Genomic DNA, 26628 nt, shown 5'->3' on the forward strand with positions numbered 1-26628 from the left:
GACCCTTTCCAGAGCTTGAAGATCCTTCCTTAAATAGAACTGAACACAAATGTGGTCTGACCAATGATTTGTAGAGGTACAACATCATTTCCTCAGTTTTATACTCAATGCCTTTACTTATAACTGCAAGGATCCTATAAACCTTCTTCACAATGGCCACCTTCAGAGAATGATACACATGAACTCAGAGGTCCCTTTGCTCTAGTGCTCCCCTCAAAGATGTACCATTGACCCTGCATTGTTGCTCTATGTTTCTGTTACCAAAATGCATTTCATTTCATTTGTCTGCATTGGAATTCATCTGCTAGATTTCTGCCCATTTGGCCAACTTGTCAATCTCCCTGTGAAGTCACTCAGCATCATCCTCACAATTCACTCCTCTCCCTGGGTTAGTGTCAACTGCAATTTAGAGATTATGGCCTCAACACCCAACTCCTAATCATTTATAGAACCAATGTAGTTATCAATGTGTACGTGTCAGTTTCTCCTATGTGCATGTAAATATCAATTCTACCTTCTGTTTCCCCTATGTGAATATGTGAATGTATTTACCAGTCTGCTCCTGCTCTGTGAATTGAGACCGTCAAAGTTGACCTGTATTTGTCGGTTTCCTATATGAATGGTGGGTGTATTTATTGGTCTGTCCCTGCTGCGATTTGAGAATATTGATATTAATGTGTATTTGTCATTTTCTCCTATGTCAATATGTGAATGATATTTTTATACCAATATGCAACACAACAGCATATGATCTCCTTTCTCACCAAAATCAGAATCACTGATATGGTACAGCACAGAAGCAGACCATTCAGCCCATTGTGCCTGTACTGGGACATTCTTTAATGCATCAGTTCTGCAGTAATTGTTGGGAATGTAAATTTCATCCACACATTGTCAGTGTCTATATGGAAAGGACAACTTGACATCGGTTCTGTAGACAGCTGACTTTTAATAACTGTAGTCCTTGGTTGCTCAGATAACACTTATGTTCAGTTCTGGGCAATTTATTTAAGGAAAGATCCTCAAGCTCTGGAGAAGGGATATTGGAGATTTACTGGATCTCATTCACCTATGTTCAGTTGTGGTTTTGTCTTGAATGTAGCACAAACTATGTAAATAAACTCTTTTTAATGATGCTTAATTGTATTGCTTTTCTGTCTGTTTATTTTTACATTGCGTGTGAATGCGTGTGTAGCAGACTTTATCAGGTGCTGCTGGGCACTGTCTATCCTCAGCTGTGATTAGTGATGTTGAGAGTCAGTTCATATCTGGAAATTATTGAGGCCAAATTTTATTCTTTTCCTTTCAGCATCCAGTGGCTGAGTGAGAGTAAGTTTGCTCTTGTGCTGCCAGTCTGTATCTCAGTTCATGTCTCCTGTAGTGGATGGGAAACAGCTGAAGTTCTTTAATTGTTAGTACCTGTAGGAATCATGTGCAAGTGAAAATGTAACACACTGCAACAGAAAGGATTCTGTGCTGTTCTTCAGTGTCAAGGTAGGAAACACAATGGACCTGTTTGTTTCTTGTATAGTGTGGAATCTAATAGAGGGTAATGATATAAAATGTTGGTCTCCAGAAAGGCATCAGTTTTTGTTTCAGTGCATAGTGATGTTCTTTTATGAATACTGCTGAAGTAACAATCAGAGTAAACTGAATCCATTTGCAACTAAGTGACAAACAATTCAACTGCATTGGAGCTGACTAACCTTGTACAGAAAAGACAATTGGCTAATTCACTTCTATTTTTTTTGATGCAAACAGGATATTACCCTGCTGATGATGCACCATTAGCAGTAGTCTTATGTTGCTCTATAGTAGGGACGAGGAATAGAAAAGGACTTGTATTTTTTTTTATCATGCTGTGCAGAATATGTAAACTGTCAAATTCAATTTATGGAATAATCAACACTGTTCAACTCTGCTTGAAAATAAAATGTGCAATTCTACAAGCCTACCAATTTTGGCTTTTTCTTTCTCCCCCTTTCTCCACTGCTTTGAAGGGTGGTTATTAAATTCCACTGATGCATTGTGAAAATTGCAGCCAAATTTCATGCTTTTTTGGTGAGACATCCCAAGGGAGGGGGAGGAGGAATGCAGAGCTCTGTAGAAAATTGCAACAATTTTGAAAGTTGTACATAGTTATCCAAAAAAGAGTTTCTGGATGAACTAAAACAGACGAAACAAAGTCTTCTGCTGCAATATGAAGAAATGCAGAATGATGTTGTGATAAAGATGAGGACGATAAGCTCCTCTGCTCCCATGATCCATTTATACAAATGGATGCTGGCTGATCAGGATGAAAATTGTTAGCTGGTTGTTTTGATCAGTGCAGACTCAAAAGTTTCAATGGGCCTGATTCTGTGCGATAGGCCTCTCTGACAAAGGATCTGTGGGTAGAAATAATTTTGAATGTAACATTCTGTGTTACTTGCAATGTTATTGGAACTGTATGGCTGTTAGATATGGCTGTATGGCTGTGTGTCAGGATGGTGTTTGTTTTTGAAACTCATAAGTCAGAGAACGAGCGAGTGAGAGAAAGATTGAGATAGAGACTATGTGTGTGTGTGTGGGTGTGGGGTAGGGGGAACATATGGTTACGTACCTACACATTAATCATTCTATGTAAAGCTTTGACACAGATTGTGCATTTGGAATTCATATTATTTGATTGCTGTGTCTATGTAAGTGACGAAAGTGTCCTTCACAGTTAAGGATAGCTGAAATGTATCCTTCAATTCAATTTGTACTCAATATATAGTTGCTCAAAGTAATCGCATCAGCTATTTGTTCGCCTTGATTGTAACATTAAATTTATTGTTACTAAATGCAAACAATATAAAGATTAGTGGACTTGTGGGCAGTGGAGAATTTTGTCAAGGGATACAGCAGGATATAGATCTGGGTGGAGAATAGCAGATTTGGGTGGAGAATTGACAGATTGAGTTTAATCTGGCAAGGTGTAAGATGCTGGACTTTGGGAGATCAAATGTTAAGGAAAGGTATACAGTTAATGGCTGGACTCTGAACAACATTGACGTACAAAGGATCTTGGGCCATACTTAGAGTATTGTAACAAAATTGATAGCTGAAATGTTTCCTTCAATGTGCTCACTATCTACCTCACATATTTTGGAGATGCTGGTGTTGGACTGGGGTGTACATGTTAAACCTGTTGGACTATAACCTGGTGTTGTGTGATTTTTACCTCACATATGGTTGTTCAAACTAACAGCATTGTTCATTTGTTCACCTCAATTGTAATCCTTAATAAAGTTCAGAACCTGTGGAGGACAACCTCAATCGGGACCTTGGGTTCCTGTCACACTACACACTCTCACACGCACTCATGCAGACCCTCTCTCATCCACACGCTTTCCCTCATACACACATACATGCACCCCCACACTTACACCCATGCACACACCCTCTTAGAAGCTTATACTCTATCACACTCATACACACACTTTACCGAGCATACACACAGACATTTGCATGTGTATTCACACTCAAATGCTCTCCCTCTATCTCTCACACACACACATGCAAGTCTCTGGAGGTGAATTTGCATTTGAAGAATTATATTTGCAGATACATTCTATTTTGCTCAAAAAGAGTACAATCTGCAGGCAGTCAATCCATGTAATACTTTATAAATTCCGACTTTTGCAATAGAACGAGTCTGACTCAAGATTGGGATACAGACAGACTCTAACCTCACCTTTAATACGTTGTTTGAGTTGATATGTCAGAGGAGAAAGTGAGGTCTGCAGATGCTGGAGATCAGAGCTGAAAATGTATTGCTGGAAAAGCGCAGCAGGTCAGGCAGCATCCAAGGAACAGGAGATTCGACGTTTCGGGCGTAAGCCCTTCTTCAGTTGATATGTCACCCTTTTTTAAATAAAACCTGAAGTTATCTTGAGAATGTGACTTAAAAGAAGCTCTGGCTTGTATATATTAATGAACTGAAACCTGCAACCCATTCTAAAAGATGAAACACTGAACAGCAATCTAGGTTTCTTCAAAATATCATTTCAGTTGCATGACACTAATCGTCTTTTGTGATAAATTCTGTGTCTCATGATCCTGTTTCACGGCTTCCTGATGAAGGAGCAGCGCTGTGAAAGCTAGTACTTCCAAATGAACCTGCTGGTGTTGTGTGATTTTTCAATTGTGGTTGCACAAGTGGAGGATTTAGAGAGGGTGCACAAGAGGTTTGCCAGAATGTTGTCTGGCGGGTATGAGCTATAAAGAGAAGCTTGAAAAACTGGGTAGTTTTCTTCTGAGCAACAGAGACTGAGGGCAGACGTAATAGAAGTCTATAAAAGTTTGAGAAGAGTTGTAGCTCAGGTTGAGGTTCTGGATCTAGGTTTTCTTGCTGAGCTGGATGTTTTCTCACCATACGCGGTATCATTATCAATGATCCTCCGGATGAAGCACTGATGGTATGGCCCGCTTTGTATTTATGTGTCCACTACATTGAACAAACAGGCAGAAAACTAGCCATCAGGACACATGAACATCAACTAGCCACAAAAAGACATGACCCACTCTCACTAGTATCCTTTCATACAGATGAGGAGGAAACCACTTCGACTGGGACAACACATCCATCCTAGGAAAGGCCAAACAGAGACACGCATGAGAATTCCCAGAAGCATGGTATTCCAACCAGAACTCCGTCAAAAAACACATTGACTTGGATCCAATTTACCACCCCCAGAGAAAATGAACAGGAAATGACATCACCGTAGGAAATTTCATCACAAACCAAGGAAACCTAAACACATTAATAGAAAGCGGGCTATACCACCAGTGCTTCATCCGGAGGTTCACTGATGATGTTACCTAGTATGGCAATGAAACGTCTGAAAACAAACTTTCCAGTTCAGCGAGCAAACCTATATGCAGAAGTCAATAAATTTGAGATGCATGATTAAGGTTGATGGTCAGAATCTTTTTCCAAAAGTTGAAATGTCTAAAACTAAGGGGCTTAAATATAAGGTGAAAGTTCAAGGAGACCTAAGGTGCAGTTTCTTTTGATGTAAAGAGTTTTAGGAGTGGAACGCACTGCCAGGGGTAGTGATGGAGGCAGATACAATAAAGGTATTGAAGGGACTTAAAAATAAGCAAATTAACATGCAAGAAATGGAGGGATATGGACCGAGGGCAGGCAGAAGGGATTAATTGCATTTGTTGTCAAGTTCAGCATAACTTCGTACACTGAAGAACCTGTGCTCTACTGGTTGAGTTCAGATTTAATGCAGTGTATTTTTCCGATGCGGATTCATTCAAATTGATAGGAACTGGGTAGCAAGCATTGATAATATAGATTTAAAAATATAAAATTCTATTTCCTTGGTGGTGTTTGACTCTTGGTTTGAACATATCTCTGGAAACGGAGCTCAATGTGAGTCTGACTCTATGTGAGTGTGACTGTGGAAAGGATGTTCTTCACTCTGACAGCAGTAACATTCCTGCTGTTTGTTTGAAGCAGCTTGTCACACTTGGCTCTGTACCGAGGGAATATTATATTGTCTTGGTCCTTTGAGTACTTGCCTGGAGGAAGACAGAAGACATACCTCCTGTAAATCAACATTAGTTGTGATTGGCAACATCAATGTAACATTCAGTTAATGATCAGTAGGATTTTTTGTTTAAAGCTAGAAATTTAAACAGAACCACAGGTCTGATTCCACTCCTGCTCTGAGCTGCTCCTTGTCCATTTTTTCTTAAAATTCTAATACCAGTTGAGTGAGATTCGGAAACTAAACAACACCCACACAGCTCCATGAATGGGGCCACCTGATGCAAGTGGGTATGTGGATATGTAAGTTTAGTTATTGATCTACACCCTGCTTGGTGAATGTGTTGGTGTAGTTATCAAACTGTAACTTTCGGTATATGGTAAATATTATTTACATATTCACACAGCATTGACTGGTCTGGTCTCATTGATAAAGAGAGAATCATAAAAATAATACAGCATCAGGGGGTGGGCATTCAGCTCATCTTGTCCATGCCAATGCCAACGCACCTAGATGCCCTTTCTCATCCCACGATCCTGACACCGCCAGTAACCTTGCAGTTTACAACACTTGAGGTGCAGTTCCAGGGAACTTTTGTTTAAAAAAAATATCAGGTCTCTGCCTGCACCAGCAAATCAGGCAGTGAATTACAGATACCCATTACTCTCTGCATAATAAAAACAATTCCTCATATCATCTAATCCTAAAACCACTGAGCTTAAATCAGTGATCCCTGATTTTTGAACTCTCTGCCAAAGTAAACAGATTCCTCCTGTCTAATGTCTCCCCCTAATGTCACTAGTTAGTTAAAAATCTCACACACCAGGTTATAGTTCAACAGGTTTATAAGGAAGTGCACGCTTTCAGAGTGCTGCTCCTTCATCAGGTTGCTCACTATATAGTATTGTAGACCCCCCCCCCATAGCCGTGGAGGATATGTTCCAGGACCTACAGCGGAAATGCAAAACCATTAAATTAAATGGGAAATATGTCTTCCCGCCAGCCTCCTGGTCCCTGGTTCTGGAACATTCCCTTTCATATATTCGGACCACGGTAAACCACGATAACCGGACCCAAGAATGGGGAGGGGTGGGGAGGTTGCCCTGTATTCCTTAATCATGGCACCTCTATTCCAAGGAATACAACCCCAACCTCTCCAATCTCTCCTAATAGCTACAATTCACCAGCCCTGACAACAGTAAATCTCCTCTGCACTCTCTCCAGAGCAATGAAGTCCTTCCTGTAACGTGGTGACCTGGCTGCACACAATATTCCTGTTGTAGCCACCAGTGCCTCATACAGTTTCATTGTTATTTCCCTATTTTTGTATTCACCCCTCTGCCAATGAAGGAGAGCATTCCATGTGCCTTCTTTCGTACCCCATCTATCTTTAGGGACTTGTTCATTTACACACAAAGATCTCTCACTTCATCTGTCCCTCTCAGTATATTCCCATTTATTGTCTATTCCCATTTATAGTCTGACTTCCCAAAATGCATTCCCTGACACTTATCAGAGCTGAACTCCATCTGCCACTTTCCTGCCCACTCCACCAAACCATCGATATAGTTCTGTAGCTTTTACAGCTATCCTCCACACTATCCACTACACAGCCAATTTTTGTGTCATCTGCAAATTTCACAAATTTGCCCACCATATTCAACTCCAAATCATTAATGTATAAAACAAACAGCTCAGGTCCCAACACTGAGCCATGCAGAGCACCACTTGTAACAGCTTTCCATTTACAATGGCCGCCAACGACCACTATCCTTTCTTTCCTGTGACTGAGCCAACTTTGGATCCAATTCAACATATTAAACTGTATCCCATGGACTTTTAATTCTTTGACCAGTCAGCTGCGATGTGCTGCTCCTTTAACAAGCCTGTAAAAGACACAGGCTCTGAAAAGTCGGAGTTGATGAGTAGGGCTATTTTGATTAAAGCTAACATGTAATGCCTCAGGCAAAAGACTTCCACATTTTTAAGAAGAACACTTCTTGTTAAAGAAAGGGGAGTTTCCCAGTTTTCCCAGCTCAGCTTTTCTCTGGTTTGATTTGGTTTTTGACTGTCTGGCTATTGAACTGAAAGCAGTCAGACTGTTGAAAAAGCTGCTGAACACAAAGAAGCAGGTCCATGATGGTTCGTTCTCATTCTCTCACTCTCTCACTCTCCTCCTGTAAAACCCTGTTGTTTGATTTTACCTTTTGTGCCAAGGGATATTTATGGGGATTGTTGTAAATGTTGGGCCCACCATCATTAAATTGATATAATCTGTTGGGTTTTCAGATTTTTAAGTTATTTAGTGTTCTGTTCTCTTTTGTTTCTGTATCATTCAGTAAATTTGTAAATCAAACTGCTTTGTCTAAAATTACTAATTTGACCAGCTGCATCCCTCCTGGAATATCTTCGTTATGCTTGCTTAAAAATAACTAGCAAAGTTAGGGTCTGGGTTACTTTCTTGAAATGTTTGGAGGGGTCTGGTCTTTTCTATAACAGATTGGGGGCTGTTTGCAGAATTTATTCTGCAGTTCTGATTTAGGATTCAGGTTGTTGGACTCAAAGACAGCAAGTGGTAAGTCTGAACGTCTTTTGTTCCAAGTGTTGAATTCAATTGGTTGAAACAATGCTTGAATAAAGTGTGGACGGCAGATGCTGGAAATCAGAGGAGAGTGTGGTACTAGAAAAGCAAGCAGGTCAGGCAGCATCTGGGGAGTAGGAGAATCAATGTTTTGGGCATCAGCCCTTCATCAGCAAACAGTGCTTGGGATAGCAATGGCTCTTTGAGTCATCAAGAGTTTTCTGGGGGTGGAAGAAATGACTTCAGAATTTTGCAAAAAGTGATTAAGGCCAAGCTGCTGGAATTAGCAGACCAGCTGGAGCTTGACCTGCCTTCCTCGAGGAAAAGGGAGATAATTACATTAATAGCTCCCCATTTACATTTGCTGGAAATACCACCAGAATCTTTAGAGACAGCTAACATTCAATTGAAAATGAAGCAACTCGAGTTAGAGGCAAAAGTCAAGGGCAACAGAAACAAAACAGTTTGAATCATGATTAAAAGCAGAAGAGAGGGAGAAGAGAGAGGAAAAGAGTGAGGGGAAAGGAAAAAAAGAGGGAGTTTGAACGTTGGAAATTGGCACTTAGACAGGAGTTCAAAAATTTGTTTCCTGAATTAATAAGAACTCATGTGGAAAGCAGAGATTTAAAACAGTAAGATTGGCAGCAGAAATGGCTGATGATTGAGTTGATCAATAAATCAAAATTGGGCTGCCAAAATCAGTTTCAATCCATGAGGGACAATAATTGTGGATAAGAGAAATTCTCGCGTGGAAAGGAAAAAGTAGATCTCGGTGAAGATCATAAGGATGATTTACTACAGGGTAAAAAGGAAACTCTTGAAGGGGAAAGAGAAGTGAAAAAGCTCTGGTGTCTTCAATAAAATGGAATCAGTGTTGGTGGGTTAGGAAAAGCATTGAGAAGCCAGATGTAGGAAAACAAGATAAGCCAGTGAATTTTGTTGGAGTGGTAACAGAGAGCACTGTGGAGACTAGAAAGCTGCACCAGAATGTACAAGCTGGTTGAAGGTTGTTTTTGGAGGAAGTGCCAGATCTTCTTAAACCATAAACCGTGAAGTTAAAGCATAGGCCAGGAGCAGCAGGTAAAGAGGTAACAATACTCAGAGATACAAGGATCTTCTTGATCTGTGATGCTAAAAGATGAGGATATATGTACCTCTGAAAGACTATTGCCAGAAAAGGTAAGAGTAATGGGAATTTACATTGGAATAAAAAATACTCAATTGTAAGAAGTGAGGTGAGACTATCTAGTGAAGGGGGGAGAAGTCATAGTAGGAGTACTGGACAATCTTTTAGCTGGACAATCCAGGAATACAATTTGTCCTTGCTAATGATGTTGCTGATTCAACGGTAGGAGTGCTGCCGACAGTGGTTGAAAAGCCAATGGAAATTGAGGCAACTGAACTATTGCAGGACACATATCATAGAACATAGAACATAGAAGGATACAGCGCAGTACAGGCCCTTCGGCCCTCGATGTTGCGCCGACCGAATCCTACCTAACCTATACTAGCCCAATAACTTCCAAATGCCTATCCAATGCCCGCTTAAATGACCATAAAGAAGGAGAGTTCACCACTGATACGGGCAGGGCATTCCATGAACTCACAACCCGCTGTGTGAAGAATCTACCCCTAACATCGGTCCTATACCTACCACCCCTTAATTTAAAGCTATGTCCCCTAGTAACACCTGACTCCATTAGCGGTAAAAGGTTCTTAGTATCTACCCTATCTAAACCCCTAATCATCTTATACACTTCTATCAGATCTCCCCTAAACCTTCTCTTCTCCAATGAGAACAGCCCCAAGTGCCTCAGCCTTTCCTCATAAGATTTTCCTACCATTCCAGGCAACATCCTGGTAAACCTCCTCTGCACTCGTTCTAAAGCTTCCACATCCTTCCTATAGTATGGCGACCAAAACTGCACACAATACTCCAGATGAGGCCGCACCAGAGTCTTATACAACTGCAACATGACCTCAGGACTCCGGAACTCAATTCCTCTGCCAATAAAGCCCAGTACACCATATGCCTTCCTCACAGCACTATTTACCTGGGTGGCAACTTTCAGAGATCTGTGTACATGGACACCAAGATCCCTCTGCTCATCCACACTACCAAGTAGCCTACCATTAGCCCAGTAATCCATCATCTTGTTATTCCTACCAAAGTGAACGACTTCGCACTTAGCTACATTGAATTCCATTTGCCACATTTCCGCCCAGCTCTGCAACTTATCTATATCCCGCTGTAACCTACCACTTCCTTCCTCACTATCCACAACTCCACCGACTTTTGTGTCATCCGCAAACTTGCTTACCCAGCTTTCAAGTCCTTCCTCTAGATCATTTATAAAGATAACAAAAAGCAATGGTCCCAAAACAGATCCTTGTGGTGGGATGTTTCCTGACTGAGTGGTAACGAGGTCAAAAAGTCACCAGTTGAAACAGGAAAGATCAAAGAGTACAGATAAGAAAGTTGAAGTGAAATTAGCAGAGACACTATTTGATCAGATAGTTGAGACAAACCAGGAACAGAGATGACAAAGCAGACATCTTTAGCTCAGGTAAATTAACTAAGTTACAGCAAAAAGATGAAAATTTAAAGCAATTGTATCAAAAGGCATACATAAAACAAATCCTATTGGATTGTTATTATCTTAAAAATGATGTCTTAATGAGGAAATAGAGAACATCACATTCAGGCAGATGAGAAATGGGCAGAAGTTTATCAAGTTGTATTGCCAGTGGGTTATAGAAAGGACGTGTTGCGAGTAGTGCATTAGCAACTTGCGTAGATTGTCTGTTTGAAATTCACATTATTTAATTGTCCTTTCTGTATGTGATAACTGTTTAGTAAAGGATTAAGTCTGTCCTTGTCTGTCACAGAAACTCCATGTAAATATGCTTCATCCTGGTTGGAGGATTTGAGCTGTAGACAGAGGCTAAATGGGCTGGAACTATTTTCCCTGGAGAGTGACCTTCTAGAAGTTTATAAAATCATAAGGCACGTGGAGATGTGGTGGAGGCAAATACAATTACAACATTTAAAAGGCATCTGGGTGGGTATAATGAGAAAGCCTTAAAACTTGTCCTTAAATACTTAGACTAAATATAATGTTGAATTATAGAATTGTGGGCGGCACGGTGGCTGTGGGCGGCACGGTGGCACAGTGGTTAGCACTGCTGCTTCACAGCGCCGGAGACCCGGGTTCAATTCCCGACTCAGGCGACAGACTGTGTGGAGTTTGCACATTCTCCCCGTGTCTGCGTGGGTTTCCTCCGGGTGCTCCGGTTTCCTCCCACAGTCCTCCCACAAAAATGTGCAGGTCAGGTGAATTGGCCATGCTAAATTGCCCGTAGTGTTAAGTAAGTGGTAAATGTTGGGGTATGGGTGGGTTGCGCTTCGGCGGGTCGGTGTGGACTTGTTGGGCCAAAGGGCCTGTTTCCCCACTGTAAGTAATCTAATCTAAACAAGAAAATAAACAGGGCAGGCAGGGAGGCATCAGGCCACAAAAGCGGGAACCTAGGATGTGCAGAAGATTAAAAACATCTGTTCTCACCAAGTGATAACAGGATGCTCTAAAGCAATTAAGAACATTTGCCTTAACATCAATGAATCTGCGTAAAAAGGACACAGTAATAACATTTCACAATTGTTAACTTGTGAAATTAATGACCGTGTTTGTGATCTCGGAAACTTTATATCATCTCAGAAGTATGCCAAAAATCTTATAATAAACGGTTGGGTCCTATTAATTATAATGGATTCTTGTGTGTGTGTGTGTGTGTGTGTGTGTGTGTGTGTGTGTGTGTGTGTGTGTGTGTGTGTGTGAGAGAGACAGAGAGAGACAGACAGAGAGAGAGAGAGACAGACAGACAGACAGAGAGAGAGAGAGAGAGAGAGAGACAGACAGACAGAGAGAGAGAGAGAGAGACAGACAGAGAGAGAGAGAGAGACACAGAGAGAGAGATGTTTTGAAGTTATTTGCATTTTGGACTTTATGATGATTGAGTAGCCATCACTGATTATAAAATGCAAACTCTGTAAAATGTAATATTGATGAAACTTCAACTTACTTAGTGTTCTTACAGACCGTAACTGCCCCACTGTCAATTCTAACTCATCAGATCTTCTGCTTCTTTGAATTTGAATCACAACCCTGAAAAGAAAGCATGTTTAATTTGAGACTAATGATTCATTTAAAATTCACCCTTATAGTAACATTTCAGCCCCAGGTACAGAATGATGCTGTGTTTAAGATAAAAAGCAGGAGTCTGCTCCCAGCTTAAAAATTATTCTGACACAATCAGTCAGGAAGCCATTTTATGGTCAAAGCTTGCCCTCCTCGCTAAGAAGCCTTTTTGAAAAATAATGATCTCTGACATGTGCAAGGCTACCTTATGACCTCTCCCACTTAGTTTAGGCTGGTACCTCTTTATGATAGGGGCTTACCTCACCAACAGGCACTGACTCGGCTGGATCTGTTTTTCCCACCTGATGGATGGCTAAGGGCCTACAGGAGTGATAAGCGCACACAGACCTGTTAATTAACTTCTCTTCCTTACAAATTACTGCCTTCCTATTGTCTGTCTAATTAAGAACATGCAGTATTTTTTGTAAAACTTTATAAACAGAAAGCCTGTCTGTGACAGAAGAGTGGAGTAGCCTGCGAGGGCTCTTAAAGGAAGAGATGGTATCCTACTCTTCTAAGGTTGTAGAACCTTAGCTAGCCTGGCCCTTAGGTGTCAATGTTACGTTATAACAGTGATGCTATTGGTAAATAACGGGGAAGGCTAAAATTAAACTGTTTGTCAGATCTCCATGATGAACCAGAAGAGACTAATAAGTCTGAGTCCATAAGAGATTCCCTGGGTGGTCTCAACTTTAACAGTATGAATAGAAAGGGTTTAGAGAGAGATGGGCTAAATGCTGGCAAATGGGGCTAGATTAGGTTAGGATATTTGGTTGACATGGACAAGTTGGACCGAAGGTCTGTTTCCATGCTATATGTCTCTATGACTCTTCGGTATTTCTTGCCCTGTCAGTGGGCACAGTTTGCTGGTTACACTTTGCTTTGAACCGAGGAAGTATTATAGTGTCTTAATCCCTCAGGTGTTCGTCTGGAGGAAGACAGAGACACCACTGTAAATCAACATGAGACTAGTCTGGCAATATTGAACTGATCATTGTCACCTTAATTGCACCTTCATTAGGATGGTTGTTGGTTTTTTTTCTTTAAAGCCAACAACTTAACCAGAACCACGGATTGGATTCCATTTTTGCCCTAAGCTGCTCCGTGTATGGAGATTTTGTTTGTTTTTCATGTGATTCCATACCAATTGATTCAGAGATGCTGGTGTTGGACTGGGGTGCGCAATGTTAAAAATCACACATCAGGTGCTTCCAAAAAAAAACTGTTGGACTATCATCTGGTGTTGTGTAATTTTTAACTTGATACCAATTGAGTGAGATCCAGAAACTGAGCAATAACTGCCCAGCACCATGAATGGGAGTACTCAACCACCAGGATGCTTGCACAGTTCAATATCCAACTCCCTAACTACTTGTTGGAAAGAGGAAAAACCATGCTATTTCTAATGTTTTTACCAAGACCCCAGCGTATGTCCTTTTACAAGAGTATCACAATCCTACAGTTGATCCACACAACCTCAAGAAAGAGCGGGAAACAAAATGAAATTAAAACAGGATTCAGAGGATTGCAAACCTCAAGAAAGTCCCACAGCAGCTTCGTCCCGCTCTGCCTCCCTCAGCCCAAGAAAGGCCTCTCTCTTCTTCCCACCCCCCCCAGCCCGTTCACTCCAAGTTCCGGGACCAGTTCCTGCTTCGCTCAGACTCTTACAAACAGCCCCTGGTTGTCCCTGAATCAATCCCGGTCTCGGAGCCCCCTCTGTGTCCCAGGCTCCCATCCCGATGTGCTGCTGGAAGGAGCCTGCTGTTCCCTTGCTTCCCTGGGCGCTGATCTCTCCATTGCATTTTTTTTTCAAACAAACTTCTTGTACTCACTGAGTAAATGCTTCTCAATGGCAGCGCTGGGGGAAGGCCTCATGCATGTGCTCCTCTGCTCAGGAACAGTCAGCTTTGGGGAGAAAAGGTTCAGTCCCAGATACAGTTGGGGCTGGAGTGAGTGGAGGCGGAGCTGGATGATCAAAGACATTGCCCTGCTCTGTCTGTTACTCAGTTTCCTCTGAATTCTGAATTAACACACAACTTATCTGCAATATCATCGGAAACACAAACCGAAATTTTGTGAAGGGATCAAATTCCGAGCTCACTCTAAAATGTGAAATTCTAATTGTAATGTATTCTGTATCTTTTCATAATGGTTTTCTTTTCTCTTCTGTTTTAAAATCAACATCACCTTTGTTGTCAAGTGAGAAAATGCACTGCAATCTGACAGGGAGTGTGTTTTATTCCTAGAAATGATGCAACTACTTGACAATTGCATTGTGTTGGAGGAAAATGGAAGTTATTGAACGTTCTCCTTTGCTCGTGTTTCTTGCTCCACACTGTCTGAAGATGAAGGACATTCTACCATCATCTACTCTAAACTCCCTTCACTTATCTTTTCCCCTATTCTTCAAATCTCCAATAAGAATCAGCGCAATGTATTCATACATTACTCAGAATAGCTGCCAGTGTGTGCATCATTGTCAGTTCTAATCTGATTACCTCAATGACTGAAGGGAACTGACGCAACTGTGACTTGCGCCTTTTGCTTTCTGCTGACAACTTGAATTTTACTCTCTGCCTGTTCGGCTCCTCATCAGTGTCAGCAACTTCCTGCCAATATTTCAGTTCCTGAAATCTTACTTTGCACTACATTAGAATAGATATTATTCATTGCATTTCAGTTTCTAGCAGGAATTTTTTTCATTATAAACCTTGCTGTGTGGATTTTCTCTGAACGTCATTTGATGACAAGTCATTTGTACTCACTCTGAACTGGTCATGGTTATTTATAGATTATTTTGAACATGGTATTTGTGCAAATTTTAATTGTGTCAATTTCTTGTGTTATTTGTTTTATCACTGTGATTCCTTGATTACAGTGTGAATGATGTGTTGTTCAGAATTTCAGGTTGGTTAAGGATTAGTTTACCACTCATTAGTGTCTGTGAAAAATGGCAGTGTGGTTTTCGATCTACCCATTTGAGCTTTCGGGAGGTGAATGATTATTACTCTCTCACAATCTGACCCCCTCAGTTTCTGCCATCTGAATGTGTGAGTGTAGTCATCAGTCTGTACCTATCAGTTCTTCCACAGTGATTACGTTTGTGCAATTATCACTCAATCCCAGAAAGTCTCTGTTGTGACAATGTATAATTGTCATTACCATTGCGGTGCCTTTGACATGAGAATGTTTGACCGGCTTTATCAATCTGTACCTGTTTCTTTCTGCTTAATGAATTTGTCTGTGTAATTATCAGTCTCCCAATATCAGTCTCTGCTATGTGAATGTGGGAGTGCTTTTATCAGTATTACCTTTTCAGTTTCTGTGTTGGGAATATATTAATATTGTTATCAACATGTACCTGTCAGCTTCTGCTTTGTGAGTATCTCAGTTTAGTTAAACTGTTCCTCACAGGTTGTGATGTGCGAGTATGGCAGTCTAGTCATCAATCTGTATCTATCTGTTCTTCCACAGTCATTTTGTTTGTGTAATCATCAGTCTATCCTCAAGGTCTCTGCTGTGAGAATGTGTATTTCTAGTCATCAGTCTGTCCCTGGCCGTGTTTGCTCTGTGAACGAGAGTGTATTCACTAACTGGTCCTTGACAGTTTCTGTTAAGCAAATGAGGGTTTTGCTATTCATTTCTTTATGTTCATATCTGCTATTCAAAGTTTGACTGGCATTATTAATCTGTACCTGTCAGTTCCTGCTCAGTAAATATGTCTGTGTAATTAACAGTCTACCCTTATCCGTCTCTGCGAAGTGACTGTGTGAATGCTTTAATCAGTCTCACCTTGTCAGTTTCTGTGTTGTAAATATGGTCATCAACCTTTACCTAACGTTTTCTAGTTTGTGAATAAGAGAGTTTGGATATTAATGTGTATCTGTCAGCTTCTCCTTGGGGAAAACTGGATTTGGCTTAATCTGTTCCTGAATGTTACTCTGGTGCACATATGGCAGTGTAGTTATCTATCTTTACCAGTCCATTTCTGTAATGTAAATATGAGAGCACTTATCCAGTTAGAATGATAATGTGGCTTTAAAAGGTGTATTTTGTCCTGTCCACAGTAGTTAACATACAAAGCAATAAAGAAGGAATTGGAATAACTTAACTCGATTGGGAAACTTAACAGAATAATGGGCACTGTAACTCTTCCTAATTAACTGTTGCAGTATTATCCCATAAACATTGTTGGCAAAAGACAAACTCAATAAAACAGATAGTCTCACATCCGACTCCAGTAGCAGAAATAGAATCTGCAGCTTCTGACTGTAACTGAGCGGGGAAAACTAGCTTTTCCATCTTCAGCACACCGACAGTTTTGGTGATAGCCAAAACTAAAAATGTCATTCTGAGAGAGCTTGACCACACCCATTTCTGAAACACCTGTTTCTGTTGTTCCAACTTTAAAAAGGAGCCTCAAACTGTTTACTCTAGTGGAGACTTCTCGACATTTCTGCCATAAAACCTCACATCAAGAAGAAAGAGCAAAATAAACATCTTAAAGCCACAATAACGTCAAACCTTCCACCCCTCTTAAAAAGAACCCATCAATACCCTTCCACTGACACTCTCATTCGTTGGGCTGAACTGGTCCTCACCTTCAACAATTTCTCCTTTGAATCCTCCTACTTCCTCCAGACCAAAGGGGTAACCATGGGCATCCGTATAGGTCCCAGCTCTGTCTGTCTCTTTGTCAGCTATGTAGAACAGTCCATCTTCCGTAGTTACACTGGCACCACTCCCCCACTCTTTCTCCGCTACATTGATGACTGCATCGGCGCCACCTTGTGCTCCTGCAAAGAGGTTGAGCAGTTCATCAACTTCACCAATACATTCCACCCCCACCTTAAATTCACCTGGACCATCTCTGACACCTCCCTCCTCTCCCTGGACCTTTCCATCTCCATTAATGATGACTAACTTGACACTGACCTTTTTTTACAAATGCACTGACCCCCGCAGCTACCTGGATTACACCTCTTCCCACCCTACCTCCTGCAAAAATGCCATCCTGTATTCCCAATTCCTTCGCCTTTGCTGTATCTGCTCACAGTTCCACCACAGAACACATCAGATGGCCTCCTACTTTAGAGATCACAATTTCCCTTCTCACCTGGTTGAAGATGCCCTCCAACGCATCTCGTCCACCTCCCGCACCTCTGCCCTCAAACCCCACCCCTCCAACCGTAACAAGGACAGAACCATCCTGGTCCTCACTTTCCACCCTACTAACCTTTGCATCAACCATATCATCTGCCGACATTTCCACCACCTCCAAACACACCCCACCACCAGAGATATATTTTCCTACCCACCCCTTTCCGCAAAGACCATTCCCTCCATGACTACCTGGTCAGGTCCACGCCCCCCAACAAACTACCCTCCCATCCTGGCACCCTCCCCTGCCATCGCAGAAATTGCAAAACCTGTGACCACACCTCCTCCCTCACCACAACCAAGGCCCCGAAGGAGCCTTCCACATCCAAAGTTCCACCTGCATATCCATCAATGTCATTTTTTGTATCAGTTGTTCCTGATGCAGTCTCCTCTACATTGGGGAGACTGGACGCCTCCTCGCAGTGCACATCAGGCAACATCTTCAGGACACCGCACCAAACAACCCCCTGCTCCATGGCTCAACATTTCTACTCCCCCTCCCACTCTGCTGAGGACAGGCAGATCCTGGGCCTCCTTCACCACCATTCTCTCACCAGCCGAAGCCTGGAGGAAGAACACGGGGCAGCACGGTGGCACAGTGGTTAGCACTGCTGCCTCACAGCGCCTGAGATCCGGGTTCAATTCCCGACTCAGGCGACTGACTGTGTGGAGTTTGCACATTCTCCCCGTGTCTGCGTGGGTTTCCTCCGGGTGCTCCGGTTTCCTCCCACAGTCCAAAGATGTGCGGGTCAGGTGAATTGGCCATGCTAAATTGCCCGTAGTGTTAGGTAAGGGGTAAATGTAGGGGTATGGGTGGGTTGCGCTTCGGCGGGTCGGTGTGGACTTGTTGGGCTGAAGGGCCTGTTTCCACACTGTAAGTAATCTAATCTAATCTAACACCTCATCTTCCGCCTCAGAACACTTCAACCCCATGGCAACAATGTGGACTTCACCAGCTTCCTCATTTCCCCTCCCCCCAATTTACCTCAGTTCCAACCTTCCAGCTCAGCACCACTCACATGACCTATCCTACCTGCCAGTCTCCCTTCCCACCTATCCGCCCCACCATCCCCTCCGACCTATCACCTCCATCCCCATCCACCTATTGTACTCTGTGCTACTTTCTCCCCACCCCCTCTCATTTATCTCTCCACCCTGGAGGCTTCCTGCCTCAATTCCTGATGAAGGGCTTTTGCCCGAAATATCAATTTTCCTGCTCCTCAGATGCTGCCTGATCAGCTGTGCTTTTCCAGCACCACTCTGATCTAAACTCTGGTTTCCAGCATCTGCAGTCCTCACTTTTGCCTAATATACAGGAATAGCCTAACTTTAAAAAAAATTATTTACCCTTACATTATTAGTACACAATACATATACACTTCAGTGACTCTCAGCATGAAAACATTCATGACGACAGTCTACGTTTTCCTGCTATGAAACGTTTCCATCTTTTGTCATCAAATTATGATAACACCTTGGTAATTAGGTCTCTTGTCCTGCCATGTATGTAATTTGCAAAGTGAATGGCTGAGATAATAAGCTTCATCTAAACAGTTTGTAATTTTTGTTCTTAAATTTCTCTAAAACCAACAAATCCAAGGTCTCCTTCTCAAACATGAAGTATTTCTGTTGATGAGTCTTCAGTTTTCTGTAAAGATACCCAATAGGCCTCAAACTGTTGGGTCTAATTTCTCAGTATCTCTGCCTTAAAATTACTCTTCAAGGACAAAATGAACCTCTTAAAGACACAGTCGCATCACAAAGTCTCCGTCTCTCACTTCCTGCAATGTGAATATGAAAATTCATTTATTGATCTGTACCTGTCCATTCTTGTCACATGAACATGTAGCTATCATAACGGACCGGTCAGTTTGTTTTTATCTCTGTGAATGAGAGTGTCACCTTCAGTCTCTACCTGACAGCAGTTGAGTTTGGTTATTACTCTGTAATGCCACTTTCTGATAGGTGAACAATTGAGCACAGTTATTCATCTGTACATGATATTTTCTGATATCTGAATATGAAAGTGTAGTTGTCAACCCACCTCTGCTGGTATGTGCAATGAAAATAAGAGTGTGTGTCACTTTGTCATGTGAACATCTGAATGTTGTGAATCTATCCATGGCAGTGTCCGCAAAAGATTGTGTGTGTGTGAGAGAGACTGCCCTGTCAATATGTGTGTTGTCATCAATGACTTTTTGCCTGTTTCTGCGAAGTGAATGAGTGAACAAAGGTATCAATGCATGCTTGTCAATTTCTATTTGGTAAAGGGACGTATCTCTCTGGCAGCCACTAAAATTCTCAGTGAGGGTGTGATTCATTATGTGATACTTATTATGAGGGTGACTTTAGGCAGATCTGTTTCAGTTCACGCGTGCATATTTTGAAAAAGAATTCAGACATTCCAGTTTCAAAATTGTGCAAATGTCAATGAGCTGTGAATGGTAAATTTGTTCACCATCAGCCAAGTTTGACCATCTTTAACTGATCAATGCAACATTCTGTTAATAATCATTAGGATATTGTATTTAAAGACAGGAATTCAAACAGAACAACATGTCTGATTCTACTCTTCCTCCGTGTCTGGTGATTTTTCTTTTTGTTAATTCAATACCAATTGAGTGAGGTCCAGAAACTAACCAACAATTGTACATCTCCATGAATGGGACTATCCAATGCAAGCGGGGCTCCGAATGAATTTAGTTATTGAACTATACATGTCAATTCCTACTTTGTGAATAACAACCACACTCTCACATTCCATTCCTCTCAGCCTTGCTTAAATTACTTATGCATTCAAATAGCAGTGACTCACAGCAACTGATTGATATAGAACTATAGATCCATTGAAATGACATTGTACATAAGAGGGCCATTTGCCCTATCTTGTCCATTCCAACCCAAAGATACCAGATGGCCATTCTAATTCCATCTTCCTGCTAACTGCACATAACCCTGCAGTTGAGAGCACTAGCCCATTTCTGCAATCTGAATTTATTTCTCAATTTGTTCCTGCCAGTCTCTGTTTCATGAATATGTAATATAGCTTTCAATTTGGACCTATCAATTTTTTCTGTTTGAATATTTGAATGGAGTTATCCATCTCTACTTGTAAATGTCAAAATACAGTTATAAATATGTATTTGTCAGTCTCTACAAGGTCAATGCGTGAGTTTATTGAACAGCCTATCCCTGTCAGTTTCTGCTCTGTTAATCTGAGAGTGTCAGTAATGGCCTGTCCCTGTCAGTTTCTGGTTTGTTGATAGATGCATTCATCTATCAACAAATACCTGTCAGTTTCAGTCAATGTGAATGTGAGTGCTGTTATCAATCTGTGCCTGTCAGATTCTGATATGTGAATGTGACTGTCATTTTCAGTCTCTGCCTGTCAATTTTGTCACGTGAATAAGAGATTGTCAATCAATGTATTGCTGTCAGATGCTGCAATGAGAATGTGTGACTGTAGTTATCAATCTGTCCATGTCACTTTCTGCTATGTACATTCATGTGTAGTTATCAATCTGTACCTATCAGTTTCTGCTCTGTGTCTGTTGCTGTCTGTCTTTGCAATGTGAAAGTGAATTGATCAATTTTTCCTCATTAGTTTCTGTTCTCTGAATCAGAGTGTTTAATTATCAATGAGTAACTGTCAGTTTTTGGCTTTGTGAATCTGTAAATGCATTTATCATTCTGCAAACTATCAGATTCTGCTTTGAGTTTTTCTAAGAGTATAGTTTTGATCTGTCCCTGTCATCCATAACTGTCAGTTAGTCTGGCTGTGTGTGAAATTGTCAGTCTATCCACGACCAATTCTGCTGTTTGAATATGAGAAACTCGGAAGCAACTCTTCCTCAGTCTCAGCAATGTGAATATGTGAGTGTATTTGTCAATATTTTCCTGTCTTGGTGAGACAGTGTTGTGATCAATACATTCTGCCCTATGAATATTTGAGTTTCTTTACCAAATTATACGGCAGGAAATTTTCTCTCCATATATGGAGATTTAGCAGTCAGTTTCGTCAATGTGAATATATGAGCACAGGTTTGAATCTATGCCTATCTGTTTCTGCCAAGTCAATATGAGAGTGCAGTTTTCAATCTCTGTCAGATTCTCTGTGAAATAGTGTACTTATCAAACTGTATCTGAGAGTTTATATTAAGTGAAAGTGGAAGTGTTGTTATCAAATTGTACCTGTGATTTTCTGTTTTGTGACTAGAAGAGTGTAATTACCAATCTGTCCCTGTCAGTGTCTCCTCCATATATCTGAGGAAGTAATTAAATTATACCTGCCAGTTTTTGCTATGTGAATGAGAGTGTACATATCAACCAATATCTGGCAGTATGAACTATGAGAATGAGAGTATTGCTGTCAGTCTGTACCTTTCAGTTTCTGCTTGGTAAATATGTGAGTATATTTATCGATCATTCCTTGTCAGTATCTGTGTTGTGAATATGTGAATGAGGTTATCAATTTGTAATTCTGTCAGTTTTCGACACGTGCATATGGAAATACATCTGTCAGATTCTGCTCTATGAATATGGTACAGTTATTAATCTGTCTTTGTTTTGTGAACATCCAAATATAGTCATCAAAATGGACATGACAGTTTCCGCTATGCAAATATGCATGAGTATTTCCCAACCTATCCCTGTGAGTTTCTGCTGTCTGTCTATGAGAGTGTTGATATGAACATGTAGCTATAAGTTTCTGCTTTGGTAATGTCCGAATGCCTTTATCAAAATGTACGTCAGTTTCTGTAACGTGAATCTGCGAGTCCAGTTATCAATTTATGACTGTAACTTTCTGCTCTGTGAACATGTTTATCATCTGTACCTGTTAGTTTCTGCTACATGAATGAATGAGGGTAGTTGTCAACCTGTTCTTGTCAGTTTGTGTTGTGAATGTGTCAGTGTAGTTATCAGTCTGCATCTGTCAATTTCTGCTAGGTCAATGAGAGAGTGTAGTTACCAATATGTACCTGTGAGATTCTGCTCTGTTATTTTTGAGTATCATTATCAAACTGTACATGACAGTGTGTGTTTTCCCTCGGAAATTGAAAGTGTAGTAATAAATCTTTACCTGTTAGCAGAAACCGACAAGAACTTTCCCTATGTGAGTGCAGTTATCCATCTGTGCCTGTCCGTTTCAGCTATCTGAATATATCAATCTGTGTGTCTCAGTTTCTGCTACGTCAATAAGCGAATTTAGTTTTTGATCTGTACTTGTCAGTTTCTGATATGTGAATGTATGAATACAGTTATTAATATATCCCTGAATGTTTCTGCTTATAAATATGCAAATATATTCATTTAAATCATACCTGTCATTTTCTGCAATATGAATGTGAAAATGTAGTTATCAATCTGAAACCATCAGTTTAGGTTCTGTGAACATACGAGTGTTGTAATCAATCTGTATCAGTCAGTTTCTACAATGTAAATATTCTTGTATAATGCGGCACATTATATGGCACAGTGGCTGGCACTGTTGCCTCACGGCACCAGGGACCTGGATTCGATTCCAACCTCAGGTGACTGTCTGAAAATATGTTGCTGGTTAAAGCGCAGCAGGTCAGGCAGCATCCAAGGAACAGGAAATTCGACATTTTGGGCATTAGCCCTTCATCAGGAATTCCTGATGAAGGGCTTATGCCCGAAACGTCAAATTTCCTGTTCCTTGGCTGCTGCCTGACCTGCTGCGCTTTAACCAGCGACACATTTTCAGCTCTGATCTCCAGCATCTGCAGACCTCACTTTCTCCTCAGGTGACTGTCTGTGTGGAGTTTGCACATTCTCCCCGTGTATGTGTGGGTTTCCTCTGGCTGCCCCGGTTTCCTCCCACAGTCCAAAGAAGAAGTTATGTGAATTGACCATGCTAAATTTTCCACACTGATCAAGGATGTGTGGGTTAAGTGCATTAGTCAGGGGTAAATGTAGAGTGATAAGGGAATGGCTCTGGTTGAGATCATCTTAAGAGGGTCAGTGTGGACTTGCAGGGCTCAAGGTCCTGTTTCAAAACTGTATGGATTCTAATTCTAACTAAAAGACTATCCCTAAAAGTTTCTGCTAGATGAGTTATTAATAACTAATCAATTTATATTTAATCTCTCCCAATCAGTTTCTGATTTGATAATGAATGAATGCATTTATCAATCTGAATCTGCCATTCTTTGTCATATGAATATGTGAGTACAGCTACTATTCTATGCCTGGAGACATAGGAGTGGAGGCTAGGAAACTTGGGGAATTAAATATTGACATTGTGAAAACAGTCCACGTGCCAAAAGAGGAGGTGCTAGAGACGTTAAAAAAAACAAAGGTGTCTCAAACTCTTGGACCTGATCAAGTATATCTCATGATGTTGTAGGAAGCTGTATTAATAAATTGAATACATGATACTGTTTTTTCATATTGATATTGTGCACTCAGTAATGATTCACTACTTGTCACATATGGCTGCTGAAATTATGTAAAAACATGATGTCATTGTTTATCAGGTTTGTGACATTTAAAATGCCCTTTTAAAATGTAAACTGGATTTAGTACACCAATTGCCTACTTTAGACAACTAGTCAGCTTCAAAATTGCTGTGAATGGTAGTAGCCTATGAATCATATTAATTGAAACTGGGAAGATGTCTATGGAGAATGCAGAGAAAAAAGAAATTTGCCTTTCTGCAGTTGTGTCTAACTGTCCATTTCTTTGGATATATCTCTGGAAATTGAGCTCAAACGAAGTCTCATTCAATCTGCTCTGTGCCTGTGGAAAGGATGTTCTCTGCTTTGACAGTGGTAACATACCTTCTGGTTGTTAGAAGCTGCTGGTCACACTTGGCTTTGTACCAAGGATATATGACATTGCCTTCGTCATTTAAATATTTGCTTGGAGGAACACAGAAGGTTTTTCACCTGTACATCAATACAAGCAACGTTAGGCAAGATTAAACTGGTCAGTGTGACAGTCAGTTAATAATCATTTGGGTATTTTTAAACTTAGCAATTCAAACATAACCAGGTTTCAATTCCACTCTCTCTGAGTTGCCCCACGTCTCCTTTTCTTTTATTTGCAACTTTGTGACAATTGGGTGAGATCCAGAAATAATATCCATGAATGGGAATTCCTGAAGTGGCTGCAATGCTGCCAATACACTAAATGTCGAAGGAAAGAACAAGGGACGCTATGTCTAATGTTTTACTCGAAACTTCAAGACTGTTCACTCCAATAAGTATCCTTTATAAGATTGTCACAAAATTATGGTCTGTACTTCCATTCTTCACTGCCCAGTATCAACAAACAGCATGAAACAGAAGCCAAACATTTAATTCCGTCAGTGTTTAGGGGATTAAAATCCACAAGAATGTCCCACAGCAGCTTCTTCCCGCTCTGCCTCCCTCAGCAGGCCCACACCCAGCCCGAGAAAGGCCTCTCTCTTCCCCCCAGCCCGCTCACTCCAAGTTCCGGGACCAGTTCCTGCTCCGCTCGGCCTCTTACAAACAGCCCCCGGTTCTCCCTGAACTCACCCCGAATCAATCCCGGTCTCGGAGCCCCCTCTGTGTCCCAGGCTCCCATCCCGATGTGCTGCTGGAAGGAGCCTGCTGTTCCCTCGCTTCCCTGGGCGCTGATCTCTCCATTGCGGTCTGTTTCAAACAAACCTCTTGCACTCACTGAGTAAATGCTCCTCAATGGCAGCGCTGGGGGAGGGCCTCACGCATGCGCTCCCCTCGTCACAAACGGTCATCTTTGGGAAGGGGCTGCATCGCGCATGCGCTGCTTCAGGTTGCAAGAATAACTCATTCACATTAAACCGACAGTGATAGCAGCAGTGTTAAACCTAGACCCAGTGTTGGGGATTAGTATCAAAGCACAAATGTTACTTCCAAAAGAAAATAAGAGACTAAGTAAGCTTGGATTGTTTTCTCTCGAGCAGAGAAGACTGAATGGTGGCTCATGATTTTGGTGTAAAAGGTTTAAGAGGCGTATGGACAGGGTGAATAAAGAGAAGCCGTTTCCCGTGTTTGAAGATCAATCACAAGTGGTGATTGGGTTAGGATATGATAAAGTAAGGTAAGGACTCTCACTTTAATGGAGTGTAAGGGGTACAGATATAGAGGTTATTGTGGGTGCAGACTCGATGGCTGATGTATGAGTATATCTGTGCTGTATGAGTATACCTGTGTCAACTGTTGCTCTGCGTATCTCAGAGTGTAGTTATTAATCTGTACATGTCAATCTCTGGTTTATTACTGCATTTATCATACGCCACATGTCAAGCTTTTGTAGTGTATATGTGAGAATCTAGTTATCAACCTGCAACTTTCATACAGCCTTTGAGACAACTGGTCCACTCTGACCAGATACCGTAGACTGATCAAATCTCATTTGCTAGCATTTGGCGCATATCCCTTTATATCCTTCCTGTTTATTTACCCATCCAGGTTACTTTTAAATGTTGTAATTGTTCCCAAACTTCATCAATTCCTCTGGCCATCACCCTTGCATGAAAGGTTGTCCCTTAGGTCATTTTAAATCTTTGCCCTCTCACCTTAAACCTATGCCCTCTATGCTCCCCCACTCGAGGAGAAAGAAATTGGCTTTTCATTCTATCGATGCCCCTCATGATTTTATAAACAGCTGTAAAAACCACCCTCAGCTTTTGATCCTTCACAGAATTAAAAAAAAACAGCCTCTCCTGATGGTTCAAACCCTCTAGTCCTGGTAACATATCTGTCAATATTTTCCTATAGCCGCGTGACCAGAATTGTATGCAGTCCGCTAAAAGTGCCCTAACCAATGTCCTGTGCAGTCCTAACATGATATCCCAGCTCCTAAACTCAAAATGCTTACCAAAGAAGGCAAGCATGCCGAACTCCTTTTTTGCCACAATCTGTTATACCTGCCACTCCACTTTCAAACAGCTATTCATATGCACCTGTAGGTCTTATTATTTGGCAACACTCGCCAGGGTCCTACCATTAACTGTGTAAGTCCTGCCCTATTTTGAGCAATGAGAATATATGTGTAACTGCCCTGTCAGCCTCCTCAATGTGAATATGTGAGAGCGTTTAGTCAGTTTCTGCTGTGTGACTGTGAGAGGTGAAGTCCTTAATCTGTACGAACCACTTCCGACTCTTGCGTACCAATTTGGCTTCATTTTCTGCCAGCCACT

General features: G+C 41.3%; 1 long non-coding RNA gene across 3 annotated transcripts; it reads right to left on the bottom strand.

Annotated features, from left to right (window-relative positions):
- Positions 1 to 1797: 1797 nt before the first annotated feature.
- On the bottom strand, positions 1798 to 25152 carry LOC132837348 (uncharacterized). 3 transcript variants are annotated; one of them, XR_009647505.1, is made up of 6 exons: positions 24983 to 25152; positions 24263 to 24370; positions 16904 to 17098; positions 12187 to 12269; positions 3719 to 3888; positions 1798 to 2387 (listed from the first exon to the last, which is right to left on the bottom strand). It is a non-coding gene; the product is annotated as an uncharacterized LOC132837348 (long non-coding RNA). The 3 variants fall into 3 exon arrangements; XR_009647506.1 differs by lacking the exon at positions 16904 to 17098; XR_009647507.1 differs by lacking the exon at positions 1798 to 2387 and having other exon boundaries at positions 3684 to 3888.
- Positions 25153 to 26628: the final 1476 nt, after the last annotated feature.

Source organism: Hemiscyllium ocellatum, chromosome 49 (genome assembly GCF_020745735.1).
Source record: "Hemiscyllium ocellatum isolate sHemOce1 chromosome 49, sHemOce1.pat.X.cur, whole genome shotgun sequence".
NCBI lineage: Eukaryota > Metazoa > Chordata > Chondrichthyes > Orectolobiformes > Hemiscylliidae > Hemiscyllium > Hemiscyllium ocellatum.